The 10,536-nt window shown below is 29.5% G+C and overlaps 1 pseudogene; it reads right to left on the bottom strand.

Annotated features, from left to right (window-relative positions):
* Nucleotides 1-6,883: 6,883 nt before the first annotated feature.
* On the bottom strand, nucleotides 6,884-8,970 carry LOC108810921 (transcription factor bHLH60-like; annotated as a pseudogene).
* Nucleotides 8,971-10,536: the final 1,566 nt, after the last annotated feature.

The raw sequence follows: 10,536 nt of genomic DNA on the forward strand, positions 1-10,536 counted from the left end.
GATGATTAAAGAGTTTAGAACCTCTGTTGTCTACGTTTTCTAGATAATGAAGATTTATAATAATAATTCCACTAATATAGACAGTATATGAAATTTTAGTAAAATAAATATTAAAAATTATAATGATTCCTATATACCATCAAAGATAGTTTAGAATACATTAATTCAGATGTAGAATGTGGTTTGAAATTTTTAAACAAAAGGGAAGAGTATAAACTTCAGTATATAGAGCATTTACCGGAAACTCATTATTTTAGAAGGGGTTAACCCACAGATTTTGGAAAATTTTCAAAAAGTATGAAAATCTGATTTTAGTGTATATTTTCATCGAGCATTAACATAAGATGATGGTCAAACAGTATAGAACCTCTGTTGTCTCCGTTTTTTTAGATAATAAAGATTTTTATAATGGTAATTCCACTAATATAAAGCAGTATATGAAATTTTAGTAAAATAAATAATAAAAATTTTGAATGGTTCCTATATACCATGACAGATAGTTTAGAATACATTAATTCAGATGTCGAATGTGGTTTAAAAATTTTAAACAAAAGTGAAGAGTATAAACTTAGTATATAGAACATTTACCGAAAAATTTTTTGAAGGGCCCAATGATTTTGGAATTTTTTCAAAATATGAAAATATAATTAGTGTATAGTTTCATCGAGCACTAACATAAGATGATGGTCAAACAGTTAGAACCTCTGCTGTCTCCGTTTCTCTAGATAATGAAGATTTTATGATGGTAATTCCACTAATATAGGTAATATATGAAAATTTAGTAAAATAAATATTAAAAAATCAGAATGATTCCTATATACCATGAAAGATAGTTAAGAATACATTAATACAGATGTCGAATGTGGTTTGAAATTTTAAACAAAAGTGAAGAGTATAAACTTCAGTATATAGAGCATTTATCGAAAATTCATTAATATCGAAAATTCATTAATTTAGAAGGGGTTAACCCACAGATTTTGGAAAAATTTCAAAAATATGAAAATCTTATTTCATTGTATAGTTTCATCGAGCACTAACATATGATGATGGTCAAAGAGTTTAGAACCTCTGTTGTCTCCGTTTCTCTAGGTAATGAATATTTTATAATGTAATTCCACTAATATATGCAGTATATGAAATTTTAGTAAATAAATATTAAAAAATTAGAATGATTCCTATATACCATGACAGATAGATTAGAATACATTAATTCAGATGTCGAATGTGGTTTGAAATTTTTAAACAAAAGTGAAGAGTATAAACTTCAGTATGTAGAGCATTTACCAAAAACTCATTATTTTAGAAGGGGTAACCCACGGATTTTGGAATTTTTTTTTAAAATATGAAAATCTAACTTTAGTGTATAATTTCATCGAGCACTAACATAAGATGATGGTCAAAGAGTTTAGAAGCTCTGCTGTCTCCGTTTCTCTAGATAATGAAGATTTATAAAGGTAATTACTAATCTGGGCAGTATATGAAATTTTAGTAAAATAAATATTAAAAATTAGAATGATTTCTATATACCATGAAAGATAGTTTAGAATTAATTAATTCAGATGTCGAATGTGGTTTGAAATTTTTAAACAAAAGCGAAAAGTATAAATTTCAGTATATAGAGCATTTACCGTAAACTCATTATTTTAGAAGGAGTTAACCCACGGATTTTGAAAAAAAATCAAAAATATGAAAATATGATTTTAGTGTATAGTTTCATCGAGCACTAAAATAAGATGATGATCAAAGAGTTTAGAACCTCTGTTGTCTCCGTTTCTCTAGATAATAAAGATTTTATAATCTTAAGTCCACTAATATAGGCATTATAGAAATTTTAGTAAAATAAACATTAAAAATTAGAATGATTCCTATATACCATGAAAGATAATTTTGAATACATTAATTCAGATGTCCAATGTGGTTTGAAAGTTTTAAACAAAAGTGAAGAGTATAAACTTCAATATATATATAGCATTTACCGAAAACTCATTATTTCAGATGCAGTTAACCCACATATTTGAAAAATATCAAAAATATGAAAATATTATTTTAGTGTATAGTTTCATCGAGCACTAACATAAGATGATGGTCAATGAGTTTAAAACCTCTGTTGTATCCGTTTCTCTAGATAATGAAGATTTTTATAATGGTAATTCCACTAATATAAGCAGTATATGAAATTTTAGTAAAAATAAATATTAAAAAGTTTGAATGATTCCTATATACCATGACAGATAGTTTAGAATACATTAATTCAGATGTCGAATGTGGTTTGAAAATTTTAAACAAAAGTGAAGAGTATAAACTTTAGTATATAGAGCATTTACCGAAAATTAATTATTTTTGAAGGGCCCAATGATTTTGGAAATTTTTTCAAAAATATGAAAATCTAATTTTAGTGTATAGTTTCATTGAGCACTAACATAAGATGATGGTCAAGCAGTTAAAACCTCTGCTGTCTCCGTTTCTCTAGATAATGAAGATTTTATAATGGTAATTCCACTAATATATGCAATATATGAAATTTAGTAAAATAAATATTAAAAAACTAGAATGATTCCCATATACCATGAAAGATAGTTAATAATACATTAATTCAGATGTCGAATGTGGTTTGAAATTTTAACTAAAAGTGAAGAGTATAAACTTCAGTATATAGAGCATTTACCGAAAATTCATTATTTACAAGGGGGTAAACCCACAGATTTTGGAAAAATTTCAAAATATGAAAATCTGACTTTAGTGTATAGTTTCATCGAGCACTAACATAAGATGATGGTCAAAGAGTTTAGAACCTCTGTTGTCTCCGTTTCTCTTGATAATGAAGATTTTAAAATGGTAATTCCACTGATATAGGCAGTATACGAAATTTTAGTAAAATACATATTAAAAAATAGAATGATTCTTATATACCATGAAAGATAGTTTAGAATACATTAATTCAGATGTCGAATGTGGTTTGAAATTTTTGAACAAAAGTGAAGAGTATAAACTTCAGTATATAGAGCATTTACCGAAAACTAATTATTTTTGAAGGGGTGTTAGCCCACGGATTTTGGAAAAATTTCAAAAATATGAAAATCTGATTTTAGTGTATAGTTTCATCGAACACTAACATAAGATGATGGTAAAAGAGTTTAGAACCTCTGCTATGTCCGTTTCTCTAGATAATGAAGATTTTATAACTGTAATTCCACTAATATAGGCAATTTGTTATATTTCAATAAAATAAATATTAAAAAACTTAGAATGATTCCTATATACCATGACAGATAGTTTAGAATACATTAATTCAGATGTCGAATGTGGTTTGAAAAAGCGAAGAGTATAAACTTAAGTATATAGAGCATTTACCGAAAAATAATTATTTTTGAAGGGGTTAACCCACGGATTTTGGAAAATTTCAAAAATATGAAAATCTAATTTTAGTGTATAGTTTCATCGAGCACTAACATAAGATGATGGTCAAACAGTTAGTACCTCTGATGTCTCTGTTTCTCTAGATAATGAAGATTTTATAATGGTAATTACACTAATATAGGCAATATATGAAATTTTAGTAAAATAAATATTAAAATATTAGAATGATTCCTATATACCATGAAAGATAGTTAAGAATACATTAATTCAGATGTCGAATGTGGTTTAAAATTTTTAAACAAAAGTGAAGAGTATAAACTTCAGTATGTAGAGCATTTACCGAAAACTCATTATTTAAGAAGGGGTTAACCCACGGATTTTGGAAAAATTTCAAAAATATGAAAATCTTATTTCATTGTATAGTTTCATCGAGCACTAACATAAGATGATGGTCAAAGAGCTTAGAACCTCTGCTGTCTCCGTTTCTCTAGATAATGAAGATTTTATAATGGTAATTCCATTAATATAGGCAGTATATGAAATTTTAGTAAAATAATATTAAAAAATTAGAATGATTCCTATATACCATGACAGATAGTTTAGAATATATTAATTGAGATGTCGAATGTGGTTTTAAATTTTTAAACAAAAGCGAAGAGTATAAACATAAGTATGTAAAGCATTTACCGAAAACTCATTATTTTAGAAGGGGTTAACCCACGGATTTTGGAAAAATTTCAAAATATGAAAATCTGAATTTATTGTATAGTTCATCGAGCACTAACATAAGATGATGGTCAAAGAGTTTAGAACCTCTGTTTTCTCCGTTTCTCTAGTTAATGAAGATTTTATAAGGTAATTCCACTAATATATGCAGTATATGAAATTTTAGTAAAATACATATTAAAAAATTAGAATGATTCTTATATACCATGAAAGATAGTTTAGAATACATTAATTCAGATGTCGAATGTGGTTTGAAAATTTTAAACAAAAGTGAAGAGTATAAACTTCAGTATATAGAGCATTTACTGAAAACTCATTATTTTAGAAGGGGTTAACCCATGGATTTTGGAAAATTTTCAAAAATATGAAAATCTAATTTTAGTGTATAGTTTCATCGATCACTAACATAAGATGATGGTCAAAGAGTTTGGAACCTATGCTGTCTCCGTTTCTCTAGATAATAAAGATTTTATGTGGTAATTCCACTAATATAGGCAGTATATGAAATTTTAGTAAAGTTAATATTAAAAATTAGAATGATTCCTATATACCTTGAAAGATAGTTTAGAATACATTAATTCAGATGTCGAATGTGGTTTGAAATTTTTAAACAAAAGTGAAGAGTATAAACTTCAGTATGCAGAGCATTTACCGAAAACTCATCATTTTATAAGGGGTTAACCAACGGATTTTGGAAAAATTTCAAAAATATGAAAATCTTATTTCACTAATATAGGCAGTATATGAAATTTTAATAAGATAAATATTAAAAAATTAGAATGATTCATATATATCATGAAAGATAGTTTAGAATACATTAATTCAGAGGCCCAATGTGGTTTGAAATTTTTAAACAAAAGTGAAGAGTATAAACTTCAGTATATATAGAACTAGGATCGGCCCGCCCTACGGGCGGAATATACTTTACTTGTGATTTAGATTATTATTTTTATATGATTTTGTGATTTGTGTTTTTGATTTACATTTGCAAGAAATGTATGATATATACTATTTTATTAATTTAAGTTGTTGGTTAGTTTGTTTGTTTGTAAGTAACTTTTATTTTGAATTTTTACTTATATGGTCTCACCATGATTGAGTTATTATGTTATTCTCAGTTAAATAATTTGAATCTAACAATTAATATATATGACTCTTTTTGAGATTTTCGCAAGCCGTGAGATCTTTTTGCATAATTTTCTAAAAAAAAAATCTCAATTTCGGTGAGAAATTGGCAATCAAAACATTAGCTATCCAATTGGGGCTGGAAATAGTGTTCCTGGATTGGGAATGTTGTTCCTGGTGATCATCGGTCTCGTTTCTTAAATTTATTGTTGGGTGATACTCAATTTTGGTAAAATAAACTCTATTGTTTATTATGAACAAATATGAGCTCTAGATCATTTCTTGCTTGGTCTTTAACTTTTAAGCATGGGATTTCAGATTCTGGAAGAAGAAATTCATAATTATTTCTATGTTCAAGATCAGCTACCAAGATATTTTTGTTCTCGAGATTTGGAAGGTCCATTGTTATAGATTGGTAATATTTGTATTTTCATTACCAAAAATACTAAATTTTTTATATGATTTGCAGAGATTTGAAGTCTATTCCTAGCGTAAACTTTTTGTTTATTTTGCATATTTCTGTATAGTTTTTTATTAGCCAAATATTATTGTAAAAAAATTCATTTTTAGTCATTTTAGTTTCTTAAAATTTATCTATATAGGTTAGAAAAATATTTACAACCAAATATATTGGAATATAATCTCTTATAAGATTTAAACATGACATAAAATCTAGTTTTTGACATATCAACACTTACCATCAATTAGTTTCTTTAATTATGTTATTTACTTGATTTATTTTGTTTTATATAAAATTTGATTCTTATAAAAAATATAAGAAGATATGGATTATCAGCGGTAAGATGCATTTATGAGATAACAATATTTATTTAGAAATATATGGTTATTTTGTTATTTTATCATTCCATTTGATTTGACATGTTTGATGTAAGGATATCCAACTTCCAATCACTGGTTCATTAGTAATAAGGTTGAATTTCTGGTTTTCTAATAAATCTAGCCTAAAAATCAATTTTAAACCGACAATTTCTTGTGTAAAACCAATGTTGACTATAAAAGCTTATTGAGCATTGTTTTCTAGTTATACTAATGATAGTAATAAACTTCTTCTAACTTTAGCAATATCTTGCTTAATGTGCTACTACTTCGGTTTTATAATTCCCATTTTGTAACTTGAGTGAGGAGAAGACTTGTATTGTTATGGCTTGCAAACATATAAACCAAAACATTAAGGAGTTATCCCAATAGGTTTGGAAATTATTTAAAATATTTTCTTATTGATGGGTCATATAAACAACGAAATTTCAAGGTTCGTTTTCAGTTTTAGGTATGAATTTCAGTGGTATTTTTGGATGCCATGTAAACAACCAACTTTGTCATTCTTTTTATTTTTTTCCGTTTAATCTGAAAATCAAAAACTTTGTCAACAACTTGGTGTTTCCATTTTGTGGTTATCGAGAGTTGATTAATTATTAAGATTCATCATTCAAGTTACAACAGAGAATGAGGATCCTGTACAATCACTTAGAAAACAGAGATGAGTTTTAAATCAAGGTGATATTACAATTTACCAAAGAAAGACTCCACCAAAATGGAAACCCGAAGCCATATATGATTGCATCACCCTCACTATAAACAAAGTGAGAGATTTTTGACGTAAGAGTAAAGAAAAATAATGTTAATATAGAAATGGTAAACAAAGCTCTAGCGAGTCTGAGCCGATGGAAAAGTTTCATACGTAACAAACTTCCAAAAAGATGATTACAAAAGTTTGAGTCTCATAATTATTAATTAGAAAAGCTACAAAATATCACTTGTTTCCTAAGCGAGCTACAAAATACACAATATCTACATATACTCCCATTTCTTTCTGCTACCACTACATTAGAGAACATATAACTCAGTTCTGAAAATGACAAAAATGAGAATCTGCATATGGGATAAGCAAGAAATTATTTAAAACAGCATAGACCTCGTAACTTAGTGTTTGCGTTAGCAGCACCATGAATTTGTTGAATCTGCAGAACCTAAACAGCTCAGTCGGGATTTGAGTAATGGTCTCCTTGACCTCTAAGAAGTTGGTTAGCTTGGTGAATCGAATGGATATGGTTGAATTCGGAAGCTCGTGCTGCACTCCTTTTTCACATTCCTTGCATCCGAAAAACGACGTAGACCCGTAACAACTGTCTGCATACAACGACCAGTACAACGACTGCTCTTCAACTCAGAAAGCATGAAATCGGAATTAGACATTATTGTCACCCGAGTTTGTATGAAAAAGAAAGCAAAGAAAGCTTAGAAGTGGAGAGGGTATGAGATTAGGTGTCCACTGCATCCCAATTTATAGGATAAGGAAATGGAAATAACGGAGGAGGTTTGTGAGTAAAATTAATGAGGGCGTAGTGGGGTTCCAACATTGAAGGCAATAATTGAGAGAAGTAATAAGTTGTTAAATCTCAGAGAAAAGTATTAAAGGTGATCTTAACCCAGAATTTTTCCTGCGACGATACTTCCCCCGGACACAGAAATAATAAAGACAAACCTTATCACATCCTGGGGCAGCTTCAGTCGGGGTATTAATCTTCTCCCGTTTTGCCTATAATCTGTATATTAGTAATGAATTAGGGATTAACCAACTGATTAAGATAAAAAAGAAAAGAAAAGAGTTGTGAAAATCTGTGAGATGCTAAGTTACTCGTTATGCTAAGCTATAGTTACTTGTTCCTTTACCACGGTGAGCTCTAACATGAACATATGAAAGCTTCTCGTTCTCTCCAGAGCTTTTGTTCTTCTTCTTACTTGAGGTTTTAACCTATAAATATTGTTAGGGATACGTGTCAAGGATTCATCAATCACTGGCATGATCAAATGTTAACAAAACATAAATTGTGTCTCACCTTCTTGTCGAGTTATTTTCTCTTGATCAGAAACCAAAGGCTGAGATGAATCTGTCTCACCAGGCTCGGTTTTGACTTTATCCAGATTAGAATTGGAGTATAAGGTACCTAGCTTATGAGCAATCACCGAGGAGCGAGCTATGCCCTCCAAGAGGCTGAGTTAAAAGGAAAAGTCAATGCCCCGTAAGAGTGAAGCCGCGGTGGAGATATGTAAACTGATTCCGGCTTGAACAGACGATGACGAATCATTGAAATGGAGAAGCTCCACTGCTTGTGTCAGCGGAAGCTCAAGCAACGACGTGAAACCACTGGCGTTTTTGGAAGTTAGCTTCATTAGTTGCCAAAACTCCTTGCCGCCTTCAAGATGAAGCAATTCAAGCCCTGCTGCGTCCTGTAAAGGCCCAATGCCGCCGTATCTAGCTCTGAATGCTCCGGTCATAAACGGTAACGATTCTAAAGAACAACACTGAAAATTTAGAATCTCAGAGAAACTCTCAAATTTTAGAGGAGGAAAGCATATGTTTTTGTACCCCTGGACACACCGCCTTTCAGAAGATGACGATATATTGATATAAAGATCGTGGCTGAAGGAGTTAATAACATAATTAATGCAATGGATCCATTAGTGTAGTAGTTTTGTTGGACGGAAAGAAAGCCAAAAGACGTATTGGATCCACAGCGAACTGAATCGTCGGGCCGACTTAAACAAAATCTGTATCCAAGACGGCCGAGGACCAAGGCTGTGAGAAACCCTAGAATGATTGAACACGATGGAATGTAGGTTGAGAGGAAGAGCTTTGTTCGTATGTGGGCTGGAAATTAAACGTAACAGAAGGCCCCAAAATTAGATAAAGCCCGAATCAATTGGTATCACAGATTAATGAAACGCAGAGTACTATGTTCTTGGACACGTGGCGCGCTGCGGGAGCTCGAATTAATGAGCTGGCATCTGACGTGGAGAGCCCTGGAGAGAGAACTCTACTTTATATAAATAGATTTACCGAAAACTCATTAATTTAGAAGGAATTTTGGAAAAATTTCAAAAATATGAAAATAATTTTTCATTGTATAGTTTCATCGAGCACTAACAAATGATGATGGTCAAAGAGTTTAGAACCTCTATTGTCTCTGTTTCTCTAGATAATGAAGATTTTATAATGGAAATTCCACTAATATAGGCAATATATAAAATTTTCGTAAAATAAATATTAAAAATTAGAATGATTCCTATATACCATGAAAAATTGCTTAGAATACATTAATTCAGATGTCGAATGTGGTTTGAAATTTTTAAACAAAAGTGAAGAGTATAAACTTCAGTATGTAGACCTTTTACCGAAAACTCATTATTTTAGATGGGGTTAACCCACGGATTTTGGAAAAATTTCAAAAATATGAAAATCTGATTTTAGTGTATAGTTTCATCGAGCAATAACATAAGATGATGGTCAAAGAGTTTCGAACCTCTGTTGTCTCCGTTTCTCTTGATAATGAAGATTTTATAATGGTAATTCCACTAATATAGGCAGTTTATGAAATTTTAGTAAAATAAAAATTAAAAAATTAGAATGATTCACATATACCATGACAGATAGTTTACAATACATTAATTTAGATGTCGAATGTGGTTTGAAATTTTTAAACAAAAGTGAAGAGTAAAAACTTCAGCATATATAGAAATTACCGAAAACTCATTAATTTAGAAGGGATTTTGGAAAAAAATTCAAAAATATGAAAATCTTATTTCATTGTATAGTTTCATCGAGCACTAACATATGATGATGGTCAAAGAGTTTAAAACCTCTGTTGTCTCTGTTTCTCTAGGTAATGAAGATTTTATAATGGTAATTCCACTAATATAGGCAGTATATAAAAATTTCGTAAAATAAATATTAAAAATTAGAATGATTCCTATATACCATGAAAGATAGTTTAGAATAAATTAATTCAGATGTCGAATTTGGTTTGAAATTTTTAAACAAAAGTTAAGAGTATAAACTTCAGTATGTAGAGCCTTTACCGAAAACTCATTATTTTAGAAGGGGTTAACCACAGATTTAGAAAAAAATTCAAAAATATGAGAATCTGATTTTAGTGTATAGTTTCATCGAGCATTAACATAAGATGATGGTCAAAGAGTTTAGAAGCTCTGTTGTCTCTGTTTCTCTAGATAATGAAAATTTTAAAATGGTAATTCCACTAAATAGGCAGTATATGATTTTTAGTAAAATAAATATTAAAAAATTAGAATGATTCCTATATACCATGAAAGATAGTTTAGAATACATTAATTCAGGTGTCGAATGTGGTTTGAATTTTTTAAACAAAAGTGAAGAGTATAAACTTAAGTATATATAGCATTTACTTAAAACTCATTATTTTTAAAGGGGTTAACCTACGGATTTTGGAAAATTTTCAAAAATATGAAAATATGATTTTAGTGTCTAGTTTCATCGAGCACTAACATAAG

This window comes from Raphanus sativus, chromosome 5, assembly GCF_000801105.2.
Source record: "Raphanus sativus cultivar WK10039 chromosome 5, ASM80110v3, whole genome shotgun sequence".
In the NCBI taxonomy this organism is placed as follows: domain Eukaryota; kingdom Viridiplantae; phylum Streptophyta; class Magnoliopsida; order Brassicales; family Brassicaceae; genus Raphanus; species Raphanus sativus.